General features: G+C 37.3%; 1 long non-coding RNA gene across 1 annotated transcript in view; it reads left to right on the top strand.

Moving 5' to 3' along the window:
- Positions 1-8187: 8187 nt before the first annotated feature.
- LOC308062612 overlaps positions 8188-22083 on the top strand; it is a 50739-nt gene continuing 36843 nt past the window's right edge. The window contains exon 1 of the long non-coding RNA XR_013927644.1: positions 8188-21997. This is a non-coding gene — a long non-coding RNA (uncharacterized lncRNA). The remainder of the gene's footprint in view (positions 21998-22083) is intronic.

Below are 22083 nucleotides of genomic sequence, written 5' to 3'. Positions count from 1 at the left end.
CCCAGAGAAACCATAGCACATCTAAGAAAGCCAAATGGAGAGATGAAGAGTTTTGCCATATTTCTCACCCTTGAAGTGGTACCATCAAGCTGGTTAGTACAGCACTGGTTCTGCCAGATCTTCCCAGGCAGTGGGTGGGAAAGAGTGAGAAAAATTGTGTCTTGGAGACTGTAAGGTGGACGTCTCCCCTTCTGTGCTCCTGTGCTTTCCTAGCCTGTGGCAAGAGCTGCAGGTAGGCTCCTGGTAGGTCTGAGGCAGTGCAGCCAGCATATAAGGACCATATGTTGCTTCCTCATTTCTCTCTCCACCTGCTCTGGCAACAACCTGACTGCTGTATCCTTATGGCATTTTGTGAACACCACCAGCAATTTGCTGAGCTGAGGACTTGCTAGCCTGCATGACACACTGACCTCTGTGGTGTTTGTGTGCATCCCTGCTCTGTGTCAGGGCTGGAGTGAAGCAGCATGAAGGTGCCAGTGGTGCTGGGCTGGCAGGGTTCACTCCAGTGCTGCTACACTGAGAAGCAGTCTCTGTAGGGAGCCGATGCTTCAAGCTGCCAAGCTTCACTTGGCAAAGCTGGATGTAGCTCCTGGTGATCACTACAGAAAGTGTTGCTCCAAAAGCCTTTGAGACTACAAAATTTGTTTTACTTGTCCTATTGACAAGCCTGAACATGTACTGAACACGTGCAGCTCACAGGGAGACAAAACACAGAACTGGACTACACTAAACCGTTTTGAACACTAAAGAACCTGCATAAAGAGAAAAAGTAGGAAGACGGTCCTGTCTTTACTGTAGAAAGCGGATCCGTAGTTGCTGATTCTATGGTTAGATGGATCACAAAAATAGTCAACTTTATGAAATTTATGATACGTTTCCTAACAGTTGTTATATAGGTTGCATTGTGGTGATGCTTCAGTCAAACAAAGCAAAAGCTTCAATGCAGCAGCACACAAAATGTGACCTTACACAGGTAGACAAGAAAGCTGTTTTTTCAAGCTATTGCTAAACTTGAATAAAGTCTGTCTGTATAGATTTAAGCTGCTTCTCTCGATGTATAAAAAAAGAACAGAGAGGAAAAATCAACTGAATAATTAATTTGTCTCAGTTTCTAACGTCCCATTAGAGCACTGACAGATGTTATTAAGCCACATAGCACTGAAGGTTCCTGGAACCATCTTCCAGTTCTGCCTGTGCTACCTTTGCTGCTCACTGCACGCAGGATACATGCTCATACAGGGGTTTACATTTTCACAAACTTGAAATTTCTTAAAGTAACTCTTTACTCCCTCTTGTGGCCTTTTAGCAATTGTGTTCCTTCTACTTGGAATCCAGTTGGATTATATTTTTCATGGCATATATTTGATGCAAAATAAATTGGTCATAATAATGGGTCATGAGTCCTGTTGATTAAATATATTTCATTCCAAAATACAGTAGATTACTAATATATTTGTTTTGAAATAGATCTACACATCTGTTTCATATTAAAACAATAATATAAAGTAACTTGAAAAATATTTCAGCATAACTTTTACAGCAAGCATGAATAAAAATTTGACTGTAGTTTTTAGAAAAAAAACTTTCAAGAGTATATTAACTACCCTCAAAATATTTTTTTTTTTTATATATAAGTATATGAGAACAAAGCCATCTTTAATATACTGAATTGTTTTGTATAAATAGAGTTTTCAGGCAGCAAACACAATCTCTGACCTGGACAAACCAAGCAAAAATTTATTATTTTTTTTCTGGTCTGTGCTGACTGTGGGTATATACCCCGTGAATGCAGAGAGAATAGGAATGAGCTGTGGCACTTGCACCGTGAGGGAAATGACAGAATTCGTTATTCCTGTGGCACATCAGTCATCACGTTCCCTTACTGCTGGCTGTCACACTGCACACTTCTCTCACAGATGCAGAATTCTGATGGGAGACATTATCTTTCCAGCTTTATTTCTCCTTTTCAGTTTATATAATGCATTCCCAGTGGGCAAAAAAAACTCCAACAGTGTTAAAACTGTATTTTTCCCATATTAATTCCATGAGATTATGCTAGTTTTTTCTATTTATGTGAACTCTTCTCAAGGAATTAGGGTGCAAATACAGAACCAAGGGCCAGAGGTTTTGCAGAGCGTATGGGTGACAGCTGAGCCCCTGTAACTCCACATATACATGCTAATAGTTGCAGCAAATATGCCTTTTTCACTGAAGGCTACCCTAAATTGTACCTTTCCACAATTGCCACCAGCTAAGAATGGGCACATGGGGAGTTACTCTGGCTTTGTTGATACCATTTTAAACCTCTGTTACCTGACTGTGATTCTGAGTTTTAGGTTGTTTTGCCAGCAGTCTCCACAGATGAAGCTGTTAGAAATTTTCACCTACTGTAAACCAGTTTTATTCAGATCACTTGGCTGAATCTTAATATTTTCCTTTTCCTGATTTCTTCTCTAGTTCTTAATTTTGCAATCAAATATGTACTGGGCATGGCCATATATATGATAGCAACACACAAGGTAGTTATTTTGTGCTTCAGATTCTTGGCCATGATATCTTTAAAAACAGAAAAAAAGATGAACAGTGATTAGAAGGTATCTGATTTAGACTTGGATTGGTTTAAATTGAAAGAAGTATACACTCAAGAGTCAATTGATCTGTCTTTCTGCATAAAATAAGAACTGTGGAGAAGATCTCTGCTCTAAGAAGAGAAGAGCAGAGCAGAGAGATCTCTGCTCTAAGCAATCTTGTCAGTAAACTTGGAATTCTGAGGTTCCTTCTCTCTGCTTCTGCTGCAGAGATACTTCTTTGAATCCAATGCTGAAAACCAGGCCAGATTACAAGGTCTAAGTGAATCAGCAGTGCAGTCTATAAAGCCTGGCTCCTGCTGAATTACCCAGCCTGTGGAGCTTCCAGGACCTGGCAGTGTTCATTTTGAGATAAAAAAAGCTCAGTTCTGATTTCCAGCAGTAAACAATGCACTAAGGAACAAGAATCAAAGGTCTATTTGCTTGTCCATATCTTGGTGATGACTAGCTACCCAGGACAGAAAGCAAGGAATGAGATAAAGTCGTGGAGTTAATTTGCTTGGAGCCTTATAAAAGGGAAAAAACCCAAACAAATCCAAGCAATCTGATTTGTCTTAAAATTTTTTCAGACTTTGAAGAGGAAACTCAGCTAGCATGGACTGGATTATGTTCATGTGGACATAAGGACAGTGTTTCTTTGTCTTTGCAAAATATGACTTGGCATTCACTTTTCAGTCTGATGGGAGTGGGGTTTTGTAGTAATTTTATTGTAGAAGCTCACACCAACTAACTGACTTTATTGTAATAAATTATTTAATGTGGAGCTTTCCTTTCAGAGCTCTTCTGCTGACACATTTCTCAGCCCAGCCCCGCACATTTCAGAGTAGTCACACCACCAGCGTGGCAGACTGTAGTATCCCTTGGGTTATTCAGTAGAGGAACAGTGTGGGACAGATAAAGGTAGTTGTACATCAAGATGCTGAAATATTCAGTTAAGATTTTTCCTTAGGGAATTCTTAGATACACTTTTTGACAGGGCAGGTGCATAGCCACTGAGTTATTTATTAGACAGCAGAAACAAGGCAAATTACAGTCAAGATTTATCTTTAATTTTGAGTATTCTTTAGAAACGACAATTCCGTTGGGAAACAATGGCTGCTCTGAATTGCTTTAGCTAAAGAAAATTAACAGTTAACATGTGTAGGAAACTTCAGTTATCACTGAAGACAAGAGACAGGAATTCAACTAGGATTAATGCAGAAAGGATGAGATGGGAGCATCTTTTCCTAGCTTACATGCTTTGCATGAGTGAGAATGACTGCAGGGAGTAAGGGTGAAAAGTTGTAGTATCTTATTCCTTCTGTTCATTGCTGTGTATAGGAACTAAATAGGTTTGCCTAGAAAATAATGACATAGCAACAGCTACTATAGGGTGATGGGGGAAGGATGCACTAAGGAGTACACTACCTATGTACTCTTAAAATGTGGTAAATTGCAATGAGCACACTGTCACTTAAACCTCAGCAAATGCACAGTTAGATCTGTGGTAACGATTTTTACTCCCCTGTCAGTCCAAAAGTGAAAAAAAGCAAAAACAAGATTAAGGACAACTTTTAAAACACAGTGGCCTGGACTTTAAGCCACAGTGGACTACATGACATCCTACTGTGGAATTCAGTGTTGTGCCCTGTGGCCTTTCACCGCTAAGTGGCATGTGACCAAAATATCAAAAAAGAGTTGCCTGAAGAAAGGTATGATTGAAGTCTATAACATGTAAGAAAGGGTGAGAAGTGTGAATGCTCAGTCTGACTTCTAATGTAAAAACTAGGCAGGATGTTACTGCTGTCTGGCAGATTCAAGAAAACCAAAGGAGAAGGCTATTCAGTGCTCTGTTAAACTGTATAACTTCTTGCCATAAGATGCAAAGGATGCTAAACGTTTACAGGATTAGGCGAGTTCATTAAGACATACCCTGGTGTACTGGAGAACATCTAGTGAAGGGCCACCAAGATAGCTGTGGGGCTGGAGCACATGGTGTGTGAGGACAGGCTGAGCCACTTGGATTTGTTCAGCCTAGAGAAGAGGAAAGCATCGTGCACTTGTGTGCCAAAAAAGAGTGGAAATAGAGCCAAAACATAAAGGTATGGACAGCCAGAAGATAAAGACCAGCAGTTACGGGTTGCAGCAAGAAAAGTCGTAGTTAGTTAGTTACAAGGGAAAATATTTCACAGCAAGGGCAATCAAACTGCCACAGGTTGCTGGGAGAGGCTGTGCAACCACCTGGTTTTGGAGACACTCAAAACCCACCTGGAGAAAGCCCTGAGCAGCCCAGTCTTGCATTAGCCTTGATTTAATCCTATAATGTTATGTAAGGGAAATCCACTGGAGCTCCTAAATATACACGTAATCACTTCTGACTCAGGAGGTCCCTGAGATAGAGATTGCTGGCAGCTGAGCGTGCTTCAAAGAAATGTCACCTGTCCTGCATCTACTGCTCCAGTCACCCCTAGGCATCCCTCTACTGGCTGAGGTCAGAGACAGGTTGCAGGGCTGGGTGAACCTTTTGTCTCCATCTTCATGTCCCTATTAAGATGTCCATGAAGACTTTTTGGGTGCCCATTATACAAACAATGCTGCCATTTTTTCATCACAGGTATACTTACTAAATATATGTCATAGTCACACTGTTTTTATAGGGCTGCCTGTTGCATCCAATTGCTGAAAGAAGATACTAAATGCTACAGCTTCTGAGTAGATTTTATTCTTTATTCAGTTCTTATTATTAAAATCCTATTGTGTATGATGTTTATGCTGCTGGGAAAATGAATATTTAATAAATGGGGAAAAAAATGAAAAGGAAAGCTGGACTTGCAAAGCAGGGGAAGAGGGACAAGAACCAGGGAATATAAAACTGACATCTTTCCTCTTGTATCACGCAAATAAGAGCTACAGAAAATTTGAGAAATTAAGTTAGAAAAGCCTATAGAATACCAGGGAGAAAAAAACCAGATCCACCAGCAAATATAGGGCAGTGAAGATTGGCTGCTTGTTTCACCTTTGTAGTCTTTGACTAAGAAAAACACTTATTTTCTCTTCACAGTCATCTGAACACACAGAAAACTTAATTTCAGGCTAGGATGGGTGCTCTAGATTGAGAAGATATTTTTCATTTTGCTACTGTGTTAGAAATCTTCTCCCCCATGTACTCATGCACATGAAACATTTACTATTGAATAAGATTTACCGTAAGGCTCAATAACAATGTTTTGCAAATACGCAACCCCCCCCGCCACACACACCCCCACACCCCCCCCAAACCTCTTGTTGCCATAATTGTTATGGTCGTAACAAAAAAAAAAAAGTAAAGAAGCTCACTTACTTACACCAGTGTTTATGTCTAAAAAAAAAACCTCTCTCAAGCTGCTAGCACCATCTCTGAGCACTTGTAGACTTCCCCACACACCCCTCCCCACTACAGCTATGTTTAGCAGGAGAGCATATACTAACAAGCCTAATACAGTTACTTCTCAGTATTATTTAAAAATATTGGCTCTTGTGTAAAATAAATATGCCTCAAATGGTTCCTTATCAAGTTCCTTTATTTAACTTTGGTTGACCAGAAGGAAACAACAAGCTGTACCAAACCCTGTGAGAAGTTTGATTCATCCTCTTAGTTTACTATTTTCAGTCCAGTTTTTCTCAATGCCCTGATGGGCATTCTACTTCTACTAGCATTTGTTTAAATAAAGGTTGTTTTTCTGAAACCCATTTTTTAAAAAAAGCCCCACCATATGGTTATTACTCTTTCACTTTAATTTCTCCTTTCTTCCACCCCTCCCAGCACTTTCATACTCACTATTGTTTAAAATACAGTTCTAAAGGTTGGACATTTTACCACTGGGTCCATTGGAATCTGAACTGGTTTATGTTAGCCTCACAAGAATACTTTTAGACGGCTAAAACTATTAATAGTATTAAATGAGAAAGAGGATACAGAAGAATACAATTAACTTGTTCCTTTTCCATCTTATGCTTGAATTCTGCCTGTACAATATATTCAAACCAATTGCACTGAGAAAACCTTAAGAAAGCAAAAAAAAAAAAAAAAAAAAAGAAGAAAGAAACAGTTTTGACATGAGAGGCAACAGTTACTTAAATATATTAAGGTCTCTTGAACTTCCTTCTTAGATCCTGGCCCCATCGATCTATTTGAATACAAAATTTTGTTATTCAATCTATAAAGAAAAGTCTTCAGGTGAAATACATTTCTTCTTTACAAGTCCTCAGATGAGCCCTTAGTGGTATTTTTTGATTATGCCTTCCTGCTGCTTGTCTCCTCAGTGTATTTTGTTCCCTTGTGTGGATTTTCTTTTGGTTTGTCCTTTTCATTTTGTGACTGAGGGCTGACACTTTTTGTGGAAAGATGTGGGTGAAGGAATGTAACAGCTGTTTTACTCTTAAAATGAACTAATCTTGGCATCTGTTTCTGACCCATTCTGTCTCCAGCTGACCTACCCTGTAAATCTTATTTGAACTGATGTAACTACTTCAGCCTTGGGAGATACAGTTTAGTACTTTGGACTCAAATGTAAGTTTCAAAATATTGAGCCAAATAATACTGGACTTATCCCTGAATTACCCACGCTACTACTGACAACAGCCAGATACCTAAGGAGTGCACAGATATTTGGCAATGGCAATTTATGAGTAAGAGCTACTTTGGGAACTAAGGGCTTTACTTGCCCTGCGGTGCCCAGCAGTTACATTTGTTTTGTATGACATCTTGTTTTCAGTTGCTGTTGTCTTGAGTATCTGAATCTGCCTATTTGCTTTTTTGATTAGCAGGTTACAGACAGTGTTGGTAGAACAGTTGAATTTTCTTTGTCTTTTTTTTTCTCTTTTTTTTTTGCTAAGAGCAGAGAGATTAACAAAAATAACGCACAGGCACAGAGAAATTGTCTGTACTGATTATGAAGAGTGGAGGAGGTTTTCTTTGCATGGTACTGATGTCTCAAAAGTCCCCAAGAGTGACAGGATGGCTAGTGGATGTAGACAAGATTTTGACAGGAAGGCCAAGTTCTCTTGACTCTAAAGCCAAATGTTGATAGCAAGACTGTCATTATCTGAGAGGCTTGAATTGTATGTTTGCAGATGTCCTTGGATTCACTGACCAGTTTCCTACAAGGAACGTAGGATTTCTTCACCCTATCTTTGCTTTGGTTATAACCTGCAACAACCACAGTTTTCTCTAATATAATGTCATCCATTTAGCTAATGTCACCACAGGCCTTCCTGGATGGCATTTGCCCTCTTGGTTCTCATAATTTTATTCAGAATTTGGCATGCAATCACTAAAACTTTGATTTCTGTTTCCCATTTTTACAGGGCTACTCAAAACATGTACAATTTACAAGTCATTTGTCCCACATTATAAATTTGTCATGAAAGCTTTAGCTAAGTTTGATGTGACTGACGGTCCATGAAATTTTGGAAGGTTTTGTGGATATTTTATTAATGCAGACAAATGTTAACCATATGCTGGCCTACTTAAATGCCCTGTGGTGACACTACTCAAATGTGATTGAGATTGATTATATCTTGCAAGTAGAGTTATAGCAGCAGGAAATTATTTGTTAAGCACAGCACATCCCCCCCCCCCTCCCCCCCCCCCAAACCAAACCAAACCAAACTAGCTGTAATAGCCTTTATAAACAAGAACAGAAAAGTATGCAATTCCTTTTGACGAGATTCCTTTGAAACCTTTCCTCTCTAAGTTTTCTCTCAGTAAACTCCTTATATTTTAGAATCTAGCACATGAATTCTGACACTTAAGAAAGCTAGTATTTTTATTCATAGGATATTTCCTTTCGATTTTATACTTTCAGATTTTTCAAATATTATTCTCAAGAAAATCTTGAGATACTTTTCCTACCCATTATGCTAGTAATTTCATCCATGCTAGGATATTTCAGAAAACTTATGGCTGATGTCAGTGTATGATATTATTTTCCGTATTTGCTAGTGACCCTAACACCTGGACAGCTTTTCTCTCCCATCTTATATTTTTCTAAAGTACATTGAACTCAGAAATTTTTCAGTGGCAATGGTAATCTTTTATTTTGAAAAGTTTGTCTAGTTGCATTCAACTCTCAGGACTGGACATATCATCAGTTGCACTTGCTGAAAAAAAAAACAAATATTTGAGTTGCAGCTGGTGTGCTAGAGTGAGGAATAAGAAGCTGCATATCATAAACTCTTGTAGCAATATAAATAAGATTACTGAAATTACCAACAGCTGGTTAATTAATTCTTTTGCATATGTTTCTTCGAAAAAACTGTTACTCACTTTTGTTCTTAGATAATAGAGTATCTCCAGCATTTTCAAATGTAGAGCTTTTTTTGAGATTTAGAGGTAACGTTACTGGCATGGGCTGGAGAAAATCACTTACCGCTGGAATATGATGTTCTCGGTGCTGCTTCTTTTGAAAACAGAAGGACTTTAAGTATTTTCTGGTTCAGATTCTGTAGGAATGAAGTTGAAACTGGCTATTTGTTTTACTTCTATCTGTGAATAACAACAATCATAGCAGTTGCTAGTAGTCATCTACATCTAGAGATGGCAGAGATCTTAGAGGTGAAAAGTTTTGTTTCTTGTCTCTGTGTCACCAAACTCATTCACTCATGTTGAAAAGTTAATTAGTAAAGCACATTAGTTGATGTCTAAGAAGTTCTTAGCAATTTGAACAGGAAGGTTACTATCTACTGACTTCAGTGAGGCTTAAAAATGTAAGAGTGTATTGCTGGATAGGAAAGGTGCCTGGATGAAGGCTTACATGACAGGCTAAGTTCTATATGGAAGTTATATATACATCTGAAGGATTGCTGAATCATGGCAAATTTATGTTTTCATTCCATTTGATGTTTTAGGTTTCATTAAGACTTTGGATAGACATCTGAGCAACACTTGTACATTAGGCAGCTGAGCACAGAGGCATGACAAACTGTTGTATGTGTTTATGAAATCAAGACAATTGGTCCAGACACTCCTCAGTAGGAAGGCAGGTAATATAGTATCATAAAATTCTCACACTTATCAGAAAAAAAATAAACTACAAGATTTTTACCAGAAAATAAACCAGATAAAAATATAAACTGACAAACATAATAAAAATGTTGTGTTAAAAATAAAATATACTATCAGGTAACCATTTTTTTGGTATTCTTTGAAGTAAGGCTTGTGTACCTTGAACTTGGAGATATTTTTGACTGATAAAAAAAATTTGCATTTGTTTGTGTAAGAACTAGGTATAACTGACATTTGCAATTGTTTCTGTCTTGTTCTTTCTACATAACCATGAGGTCCAAGTCTATAAATATTTCTTATTATATAAACTATCCTTTCTATAAACTTAGTGGCCTTGGAGTATTTACATAATCCAGTCAGTTTCCTAATATAGTCAACTTTCAGTTATCCCTGTTACATCATATTTCCTTATTATACCCATATGTCTCAATGCTGTGTCATACGATCCCTACTATTTGTGTGGAAAAAGCTCAGAGCTCTCTTTCAGTTTATTTCCACTTCCAGTTTCATCTTTCCATCTTTGAACTTCAGTCTGAGTATTTTAAACTTGCACTACTAACAGTTCCTCCTGATTTTTCATTACTGAGAAGTTTGTGTCTTTGTCCACCTCTGCCATTCCATTATAATATTTTCATTTGCTTTACAAACAGGTCTGGCATGCTTCCTCCTGTCTTGCTCAGCATGGTTCCTTTGCCTGTCCAGTACTGCTTTTGCCAAAGTGTCTGCCCATAATAATCTCGATGCCAGTTCTAGTGCAGCCATAAAGCCTTTTCTGCCTTGATACTCTGCTGCAGACAGTCTACCCAATGCATGATTATGCACCCAACATGACACTTCTCCATGTGCAATAAAGAGGTTCTGTAGATTTTTAAGGACCCTGAAATGTTTCTTGGCCATTTTCCCACTCTGAAAGAGAGCACACTTGTAGCCTTCTTGTTGGGCTACAGAATACATATTTGTAAGGAGATACAAACCTATTTGACTCTGTGTAGTATTTCTCTTCTCAGTATGGATGCTTACAGAACCCTGGAGGTAAAGTCTGAAGTATCAGTCTTGACATGTGATAATCTACTCAAAGAATTTTTTAGCAGTAAGAGAAAATTGGATTGCATGACCTAAGGAAATTAATTCCAAATATTAGTGAGAAGTCCACTAAGTTGCACAATACAGATAATACACTACTCAAATAAATTGCCTTTGAAGTAGGTGAGTATGCATGACATGCCAGGACAAACTTCTCATTTAGATAGATGTAAAAGTTGTTAATGTAAAAATTAGTAAATGAGGATGTAAAAATTTATAAACATTTGCATATACAAACTATGGGTTTAAGACTTCTGCTGACATAGAGGTCTAAATATCAAGATCAAAGCTGTCAGGAAAAAATCATAAAAATTCAGTGTTGCCTGGAAGTTAATAGAAAGGAAAATGAATAATGTTCTAAAAGTCAAAGCAAAATCCAAACATAGCTAACAAAAATTGGTGGGTGCAGAAAGTCTGCGAACAGGATGCATGTAAATGTATAGTTCTCTGTCACCTAGAGCTAAGTGAAATTTGGATCTGAGACCTGAGGTGAGTTTTTTTTTTCTAATCGTGGCTTTTATTGTGTACAAGGTAAATTGTGAGCTCAGACACAGCTGGACTCAGCTGGACTGACTCAGGTTGCAAAATCTGTCTTCTGGAATTGCTGCAGACCAATGCAATGTGTAACAACATTCTCCGGTACAATAGGATGATCCTGAAATGACAGGATTTAGCAGTTGGTAACATCCAGAACCTTCATTATCTGGATGAAATAGGGAAAAGAGAGCCTCCGTGTTGCTGGAAATGTGTGCGGATTGAGACTTTTCTATCAGGACAAGAGGATTTTGCTTTCATTCTTTGAATGTTACAGTGGTCCCTAAAAGAAATATTTAACTGCCAAATTGCTAACTGCCTTGAGTGAAACCAGATTTATTTGTATAATATACCATAGACTTTGGTTTCTGAGGATTGCATTTTTTTCTGTAAACGCCACATAAATAACGTGGGTGTAAATTATGTTGGTGGGTCCAGATTGTAAGGATCTGGACCCCTTAGCTGCTTCAAGGCTTGTCCAGATCTAACTCACTCACACACCAGGATATTCACATTGCCCCATTGAGTTAATTGAGAAAGTATTAAAATCTGTTGTCATGCAAGTAAGCTGCAAAAAACTAAGAATGGTGTCAAAATGTCATTCATGATGTACAGTATTATTGAACTGGAGCATCAAAACATGGCCCAAAGTAAATAGGCATTAATAGTCTATGTCTAGACTAAAAACTATGTGAAGGCAAAATGACCAAGGGGAATATTACATTTACTTGAAACTTAGGCTTTGTGTAAAGGCTATGGACACATCTGGAGGAAAAGAAAAATAACATGGAAAATTGTTTTCTTTGTATGATATTTGAGTGAGTCAGAACACTGAAGTGTTAGAACGGAATCACTGAAGTCACTACATTGTAACTCATCCCTCCCCTCTGACTGCACAGCAACATCACTGTCAGCAAGGGAAAATGCAAGTTAGCTTACATGCTTAAGAAAGTTTTATTTTCTGATAACTATGCTGTCAATTTGGTGTGTCAGCCCTATGGATTTTTTCCTATTTTTCTGGTCACTGGCAGATATGTTAGACCAACAAAAACATTAGGAAATATATTGATTTAGCAGTACTATATCCTTGTGAAATTACCTGTATTGTAGCACAACCTCTGCACTTAATGAGATCAGGTTTAGCCATGTTAATACTTTTACTGTTGCTCTTTAGGATTATTTTTTTTTTGGAAGAAATTTACCTTAGAATGCATGCTTTGCATTCTAATGCATACAGCTTAGCACAGATTTGTGTTAAGTGTGGAAGGTCACACTGGAAATGATAGAGGAGGATTTGGTCACAGCTGAAAAGGAAGTACACATAGTGATGAAATGAGACCGTTGGAAGGGAACTGTCATAAGAAGAGCAAATTATAGTTTTGTAGAATCTTTTTATTTTATACATATATATATAGTGATCCACAAATAGATAGGTTTGTACCAATTGTTACTTATATTTTATCGATAAAGTCATGCATAGAGTAATGACTATGTGATTTGCCAGCAGAGCTAAGAATATAAAGTTGGTCTTTGAAATTGATATGTCTCCAAAAGGGAGAGGCCTGAGAAACATCATGTGGCCTGTCTACAGATGCCACATTTAACAGTGGAAGTACATATTCAAATACATTGGCTACTTAAAAGTTTTGCAGAGCAAAAAGTGTTGCAGAGCAAAACAGGTGACTCCTGCTCAGTCTTTGCTTCTTGCCCCTTTTTGTGTATCTGACTTCTTGTGACATCTCTGCAAAGATGTCAGCTGCCCCTTTCAGCCCTGCTTCATGTTACCTGCCAATGCTTTTAAGCCCAGTTATCCAATGCTTTAAGCTATAACTAGATAAGTAGAAAATTTTCAACTACTGAATTCCTTAGGAGACAAATTGCTGTTAAAAAAGTGAGCTGTCTTTGCTCCCTAAACAGACTGAATTTCAGCTTTCAGCCACTGGTTCATATGTTGTCTTTATTGTCTAATGAATCCTCTGAAGCCATTCTAGATCTTGAGAAGGTACTGTTGGCAGGAGCTAAAGACAACATACATTTGCAAAATGGAATTTTAGCCAAATGAGGAACCTACATTTAGATTTGTGGTGCAAAAAACCTCAGTTTTCACCTTGAGATTCAGCCTGAAGCTGCCTGAAATGGGAAAATTCAAGCTATAAATCCATAACAGTCTTTATATACCTATTACTATGCTTGATTTTCAAATTTCTTAAATAAATAGGTAGCTGTGTTGCTAGGGCAGGATCAGGAAGAGGAATGTGGCTCTGTTCCATAGGCAAGATGATGAACACAGCCAAGGTCACAGCAATTCTGGCCCTGTGCTGCAGAAAGTCTTTAGAAAGTCTTCTGGCAGAAATTGAGATATCTATCTAATTTTTAACAGTTTTTTTGTTGATCATTATCATGGACTTAACCACTTAAAGGTTGTATCCAAAAAAAAGCACTTGCTGAGATCTAGTCTTCCCTTTACGTTCTCTTGGATAAATTTTAGACAGATATTTTAAAATTCTTTCCTTGCCATAGTTTTCTAGTGTTGTTTATTATACTTACTTCTTCTACTGTGAACTACTTTAAATGCAGTTGCCTTTTTAAACACCATATAGTACTGAACACAAAAGTAAAATATTTAAAATTTACCCTGTTCATATGGTTCAAGAATAATACTGGGAGCTGTTGTTCTGCTAACTTTAAGTAAGTGAACTCCAATACCTTTTTTTTTAAAGACATCCTTTCTAAGTATTAAGTTTCCCACCATGAATATTTGGCTTCTCTTTCTTAGTCATATGCATCAATATAGAAAAAAAAAACCCAAGCAAACAACCCCTACCAGTCTGTAGGGGAGCACAGTATTTCAAATGTATCTTTTCACTGTGACTAGTAATTATAAGAAAGGTGGGGACAAAGTTTTTCGTAGGGCTTGTAGTGATAGGACAAGAGGTAATGGTTTCAAACTAAAAAGGGGTAGATTTAGATTAGATATTAGGAAGAAATTCCTTACTGTGAGGGTGGTGAGACACTGGAATTGGTTCCTGAAAGAAGCTGTGGGTGCCCCATCCCTGGCAGTGCTCAAGGCCAGGCTGGATGGAGCTTTGAGCAGCCTGGTGTAGTGGGAGGTGTCCCTGCCCATGGCAGTGGGGTTGGAACTAGGTGATCTGTAAGGTCCCTTCCATCACAAACTATTCTATAAGTCTATGATTCTATGGTTATGTTCTCACGGAAATAACTAAACTTCCAAGTCAGGTGAAAAGTTCAATAAGTTTTTATCAAAATTCACTTGAAATCCTGGGCATTTTTTTCTGCTGAGTTCAGTAGGTTTGGAATGGGGAACTGGTAAACATACTAAAGCAGGTGCAAATTAAGGAAAATCACCTTGCCTTTACTTAAATTAAAGAAACATAAAATCAAATATCTTAAATAAAGATATATGTACACATTATAGGAGGGGTTAAAAAAATAATTACTTTATTTAGCTGCTCTTTTCATTATTTTTAACTGTACTAAGCAGTTTTCCCCAAATAACATTTATAGAGTACATTATAATAAGGATGATGGAAAAATAGCTACAGATTAAAACATCCAACTGTTTTCAGCTTTCCAGTGGCACTTTCCTATTTTGGAGTGCAGCGCTCCAAAACCAAAACTCTTGGCGGATCTTTCTGTGGTTCAAAATTCAATTACTGTTCCATCAGAAATAGTAGAGGCATTAACGGAAAGATTTTTGAAGATGTTTGTGAGACAGATTTCACTCCCTCCTCACACAGCAGAGGCATTGTTGTAATTTCTGACAGATTAACCTAGGGCCAGAATTTCCAATCTGTTGACAGTGTTAGTGGCTAGATAATTTCTTTGAGTAAAAAAGTATTCAAAACAAAACGGAACAAAAAAACCACTCCAAACCCAACCCAAAATTTAGATCAGCATTTGGTTGAGGAACTGCTTTCCTTCACTCTTTTTAAGGAATCTACCACTATCATGTGGTGAAGTGCCTTGGTAGCGTACAGCAGATAGTATTCTTAAAGGACAATTGCATTCATTTTTATTATCTTACTACTCAGGCTGCTTTGATCCCAGTTCAAGAAAACATTTGAGTCTTAATTTCAATGCAGTCTGGATGATGATCTTTTAAAAAGAGATGTCAGCCTTTAAATATATGAATAAGACTTCTGGTTTTAAGCCAAACACTTTCACCAATGAATCCTGCTGATGTGTGACAGCAAGGCACTACTTATTTTCTCTTTATACATGCAAGTCCTATGGAAGTTTGCTAGAGTGAAACAGAAAAGCTAAAGGCAAAGAAAAGACTGGATGGTCCATCTTGCTGTAGCTGTTGAATGTTAGCTTCAAAATGATAACACAAATCCTTTTTTTGGTGGTGATGTCTTTGGGGAAAACCATGGCTTACAAATATTGCAAAATCTAGATCGATTCCTTCCTTCTCCTATGGTCTGCTATAAATAGGAATTAATTCAGGAAGGGTCTGTGTCCTATTTTACACAAAAGGTTGAACTAGAAGTTCCTAGTAATTCCCACCAGTGTTATAATGTACAGTTATAGATATAGAAATAAGGAAAGAACATAAAAATTAACCAGGTTGATTTTCTTTGAAGACAGAAGATATTTCCTATGTTGTGAATTCAGATATTGTTTTTAACTGAAGTTGTAATAGATGTATGGGATATGAGGATGAATATGGGGAAAAAAAGACGTCTCACTGCATACTGTGAATTGTCAAAGGTAGAATTTTTCATGTAGTCTAGGATTAATGTATGTAAGGTGGATAAAAATAGGCACACAATTTAGCTGTGAAATATTAGATTTTATTGAATTAATCTGCTTACCTATTACTGTATAACTTCATTTATTATTCCTTTTGAAGACCTACAATACAACAATTATGTCCTTGGTTATTTAAATACACCCAGACAATTAAATGAGTTTCTCTTAAATGAGTACATGTATTTTACTTTTCAGCCTAGAAACTCCTTCACTGTCTCCTCTGCTATCTCCTGTCTCCAAGCTATTATTAGTGTCATATGGCTATGTCTACAGAAGTTAAAGAATCAGTATTTTACTTAATTAACTTGCTTTACACAACCAACAGCCCTCAATATTTGTATTCCCAGTGAGCTCTGTTTCAAAATCAGTCTGGTATTCTGTGAGCCAGAGCTTTAAAATATACATGCAGTTGCTGAAGGTTGTCTAGATTGAAATGCAAAATTGTCACTGGAATAAAAGAAAAACCTTAGATAAAATATGAAGTCATTAAATCATTGTATTCTTGAATGCATTTCCTGTTCAAATCTATAACTTCTGTAGGTTCTAGTAATTTCTTGTTTAATAAATTCTGCCACAGTCTGAGTTGTTATATCTCTTATTCTGCTGGCATCTGAAGGTATATTTAACAGGCATTAGTTTACTTATTTGAAGACCTATAAGAGACCAGCGTCTTTGGGAAAAGTCCTCAGTAGGTACTCTGTACAATTCCCTTTTTAAAATATTGTTTTCTTGACTAGTACTGCTGCCAACATTTTTTCTCATCACCCTTGTAGGTATCAGGAGAAATCTTAAGGTCAAAGGAGTTACATCAATGTGCAAATCACATAATCAACCAGAACATCTGTCCCTTCATGTTCTCTTTGACAGGCTAGCCTTGGCACTTTTGAGACCATGTTGTGGCTCACAGTGATGCAGCCGTAGCAGCTGTCAGTTTTTGTGCTGGGTAGGTGCACAAGAAGAGAATTGCATCCTCCTCCCTCAGCCTCTGCCGTCACAGAAGCAGTTTGAGTTCAAAGAGCTGTGGATAGATAATGAAGGAGGTCTTTTGGTTCATAAAGCCCTGCCTGCCTTTGCATTCCCATTTAGGGAAAAAATGTTAGCTAGGTCATAGAAATTTTACTTTCAGTCCTGACTCAGCTGTGCTCCTGTGACCAATAAAACACTAATCACATTGTAGTTTCATGTGCATTAAGCAATGATACCGTTCTGCTTTTATGAAACTTAAATTTTCTTATATATTGTTGATTTGGCAAAATTTACAATTGGTCTTGCTCTTGTGTTCTGCAGGATATGGAACACATAAAAATGAAAGTTTACTGTAAGTTAACTATTTCCCATCCTTTCCCCAATCCATTCTAAATCCATTACAAATCAAGATTAGACACTGTCCAAACATTTCATTCCTGGGCTAAATGAGAAATGACAGGGACTGCTGGGGTTAAACACTCCTTTCTAGGTGTAAATATTACACTTGTATATATTTTTGACGATATTTCACTCAAGCCTGTCTCTAAGGAGCAGCAGTAGATCTTTGCAAGTGTTATTATTTCAGTTCAGTGTTTCTATTTTAACATAAAGATGTTTAAAAATCTACAACTCGGTGTGATCCTCACTACACAGACAACAGAAAACCTATCCCTTCAGAGAAAAGAAAGACTGAATGCTTCTATTTGTGCTTCTGATTCTTTATGAATACTAATGCTCACAACCACAGATTAAATTAATCTCAGCTGCCTCAGTCACACTTGGTAAATGAATCATAAAATAGTTTCATCTTGATATGGTAAGTTGTCCTTGACAGCAAATTAAAATCTTAATAAGTGCCCTATTCAGAAAACACACACATACACATATTCTTCATTCCTAGAAATCATGGCCAGAATGCAGATTCATTGTTTTTGTGTTTAAAGAAAGCAGAGCATAATTATGTGTTATTTCTTCAAGGCTTTGTTATGGTATACCAGGAATTTTAAACCTTAAAGAAAAATATTTCTGGCACTGCCTGAGCACTTTGATAGGGAAAGCCTCAATAAAATATTGAAAGCAAAAGCAAAAGAAGAAACCCAACACTATCTTTAGATGGTGTTTAAACTAATGATTTTTTTTTTTTTTCTCAAAGGTACTGTTATTTTTTCCTTGTTTTTTTCCTCTTAAAGGGAAGTTGACATCCTCATCCTGAACTGAAACTTGGCTTTTGTAAACTTTTGAAAACAAAGAGGATGTTTGTTATTGGCATACAGGGAGGGCAGTTCTTACGACTCAAGCCTACTTATCTCATGTCTGTGTAGTAGTTAAAGGAAGAGGGAGGAAAAAAATGAAGTCTTTCATTTGTTTTGGAAAGGTGGGTAAACGAACAGCCAGAACTGTGCATGATGTCAGACAGACTATTTGTACTGACTTCCATAAGTTACATATATTTAGGACTGAGTTCAACATAGTGGAGCATAGTATGTAATTTTAGAAGCCATAAATGACCTCTTGCTCTCTCTCTCTCTCACAACAACAACAAGTTATACAATATATGTAACAAACCCTTTAGTGTAATAAAATGAAACACAATTATATTTGTGACTATTTTGAAATTCAAGGTTGTTTTTCATAGCTGTAAAGATAATTTCTCTATTTCCTTTATTCAGTACAAGGGCAACGCACAGTTTAACACAAGCTGTCATTTCTTGGTAAGAAGCTTCCTGTATTTTGATGACAGCAGGTGTTTGAGCAGCTTTCTATTTTTGCAGAACTCTTTCATTTGTCCATATACATGCATTATATTTCAACAGCTAATTTAGAGATTTTAGGCTGCATAGTACTCATGTCCGTACAGTACCATATAACAGAGGTTTTAATTATGCAGTGCAAGTCTGCTGATAAATAGCGCTTATGAATTTCTAATAAAAAATAATTACAGCACATGTGCAGATCATACTTTTCTACATTAAATAAACCTAGATTTTTTAATTCATTTTGTCAAACAACTAGCTCACATTCTGGACTAATGATCTGTAAAATTTCATTTGTAGTAAAATGTGTGCAAAATAACACTAGAGATGAGATCTTTTAAAATCTTTGTAGAAAAGTTACTGGTATATATTTCTATCACGGTATCTGCACTTTATAATGGAACTGGTGACAGTTCTTTTCAATGACAGAGCAGCAGCTGAGCAAGTAGAGCAGCTGAACAGACAAGGGCAACCAAAGAAAAATGATACGTCATGGAATATGCATCATAGCTCAGACTTAGCACAGTGTTGCCACACTTAAAGCAATCTATAATGAAAAATATCAAGATTTTGCTAAAATAAATGAAAATGACCATTGGTTACTATCCTCAGATGAAGTTGGGTCAACCATAAATCTTAGGACATATAAAACATAAAGATATACATGTATGTAGCTCTTGTTTTCATAAGGTTTCAGTTTAAGAAAGATGATCTGCTTTTGGTTGCTATACCTCTGTGACCTTTTTGATATTCACCCCAAACCTTGTGACTACAACCCCAGACACAGAACAATCCATTTCTTCGTGGTCTTCTTTGGATTCAGTTATAGTTTTGAGCCCTCTGTGAAGGATAGTGAATGAATTGCCACCTGTATCACAAACTTCAATAAAACTGTCCATAGTCACTGAGGTAGAGAAAAAAGGGAATTTAAAAACAAAAGTATTAATTACTGCAAGTAACTATTATTAATAGCACTATTAATTATTAATGATTATCAATACTAAGAAACCTCAAGATGCCAGCTTGAGTCCCTCTTTAAGTTTTCTGGTCATTATTTTTAACCTTTGGTTTCCTTTTTTGAGCTGTCTGCCTTTATAGTCAAAAGAAGAAAATATAATGTGTACTTAAGGATTAATTTCTTTAGCAAATTTTAGACAGCTTATTTAAAATGACATGAACTGTGTCCTGCACTCCACTGTTTATATTAAACTCTGTTGACTATTGACTGTGAAGGCAAGCTACGGTAGAGACCTCTCTGTTTAGTCTGACTAATCACATTTTTATGTTGAGACCTGGTGATGTGCATGTAGAGATTTATGATGAGACTTGGTGATGTTTTCATGTAGAGATTTACTAGCACAGTAGCTAGCCTGTGGGGGTTACACTTTTATGATTTGCTTGGGGGACCTAGTGTTATCTTCCTGAACTCACTCATCAACACACATTCCAGCTTCTGAAGCAGATAAAGCTGAGGTTTTGCAGGCAGTGGTTTTGCACAGCTTGACAGCCCCCCGAAGGGATGTGGCACCTCAGCACCGCCCATGCCAGGAGGCAGGTTTCAGGGCAGAGGCACTAAGGGGCTGCTGTCAGGACACACAGACAATTCTTGCTACGAAGGTAACTATTGCTTTATGTCAGAGATTGAAAATTGTCGGTCTAACATAAGTTAATAAAACCCAGAAAAAAATATGAGCTTTGCCAAAATTTACAGATTGAGAAGACAGGAAAAGTCACAAATATTTGCAAGTCTTTCCAAACTCGCACAACTCAGGTCCCAAAAAGCAGACTTTATAAAACGTAATCATACTTTTCAATGTTTAATGAAACTCTTTCTAATTCTACCTGTAAAAATAATGGAAGTTTAGAAAGAAATACTGATTCTGTGTATTTCATCCAAGTCTGGACAAGGCTGTTTCTTTTTAAGTTTTTCTTCTGTAGCATAATTGGGCTATTACATGTCTTACTTCCCTCGTAAACTTCATCTCTTTCCACAGGACAGGCAAATCTGTTAGCCTGATTATTCTCAGGCATTACTTACGTGAGACGGCATCTGTCATGAAAACATAAATCCTTTCATTACTACCAAGAAGAAAAAAGATACTATCATCAAATGTTTTGGTTGTGAAGTGTTCAAGGCATGTGCACTTCATAGTCCTGCAAAATAAGTCTCTTTTCAGTGCATATAGTCATTATGCAGCGTGAGAAAAGCACTTCATTCTTGATTGATGCACACTAATGCAATACGGAGAGCAAATGGGAAGATACTTCAAAAGGAATTTTTAAATTTCATTCTTCCTTTAGATGGGACTACCCCCCAATGTGCAGTGCAGGTACACATGTATGTGTCTCTGAACTGGTGGAAAAGGCATTTGGAAAAACAGGTTTCCTGATCCTGTGTATTTTTCTTTCTACATGAGCTGTGACTGTAATAGGCAGTATCTTGTGTTTAAGGAAGAAAACTCTCCTTTTGCATTTAGTCAGCAATCATCACCTTTATCTGCAAACATTTCTAGGGTTGGAAATCTGATCTTAATGGAAACTGCTGGCAGACGTGATGTATTTTATTGCTAACCTGCTGTCTGCCATCCCCCGGCAAGATATCCTGAGATCAGTAACTGACAGTTATCCATTGCCTGTGCTGACTAATATTTCCTGTGCTCTGCTCTGCAGCCTGCTCTCTATGATTAAGTGACCACATATAACCATATTTTTAATGAGTTCATAGTATTTTCCTTAGTCAGTCAGCTAAACAAACGCTCTGTATCTTTGAAGGCAGGGATATACTTTATTGCTTCCACATATGGCTCTAAAAGGATGTGATACAGAGGAACACAATGTGCCTAAGCCAACAGGAAGCTTTAAAAAAGAAACATGTACAAAGGCTCTAACAAATTTGTTTTTCTTCCCACTGAGTTTCTTGTTATTCACTCCAGAAAAACAGACAAGCAATTTGAACATTAAAGGAGGGCAGGAGGTGGGGGGAGTATAGATATCGGAAGACAATTTAACAATATAAAGTACTAAGACTGTACAGACCAAACTGTCCTGCTCTGAATTTTGACCAGAATCAAAGAGAATTGTTTGGGATAGGTTTAAGCTTTTAAGGAGGAGACTGAGTACTTCATCGTTTAGGTAGTGAGGCATGAAAGCCCCATGTTTGTAAACACTGCTGTTTACAGGCTAAACTCTGCACCGTGGACAGGTACATTTGGCCAAAATGCTTAGATTTGATCTCCTTGATCAGAAGGGATCCTCTAAGCACAGATTTCACCTCTGTGAGTAAGACTTGGGCATTTTCAGCCATCCACTCCTTGCAAATACACCACCGTCCCCTGCAGCAGTGCTGTGAATTGCTGCGGGA

Source organism: Falco punctatus (genome assembly GCF_963210335.1).
Source record: "Falco punctatus genome assembly, chromosome: 4".
In the NCBI taxonomy this organism is placed as follows: domain Eukaryota; kingdom Metazoa; phylum Chordata; class Aves; order Falconiformes; family Falconidae; genus Falco; species Falco punctatus.
The sequence above is the reverse complement of the archived record's forward strand: the minus strand, read 5'-3'. Positions and strand labels throughout refer to the sequence as shown.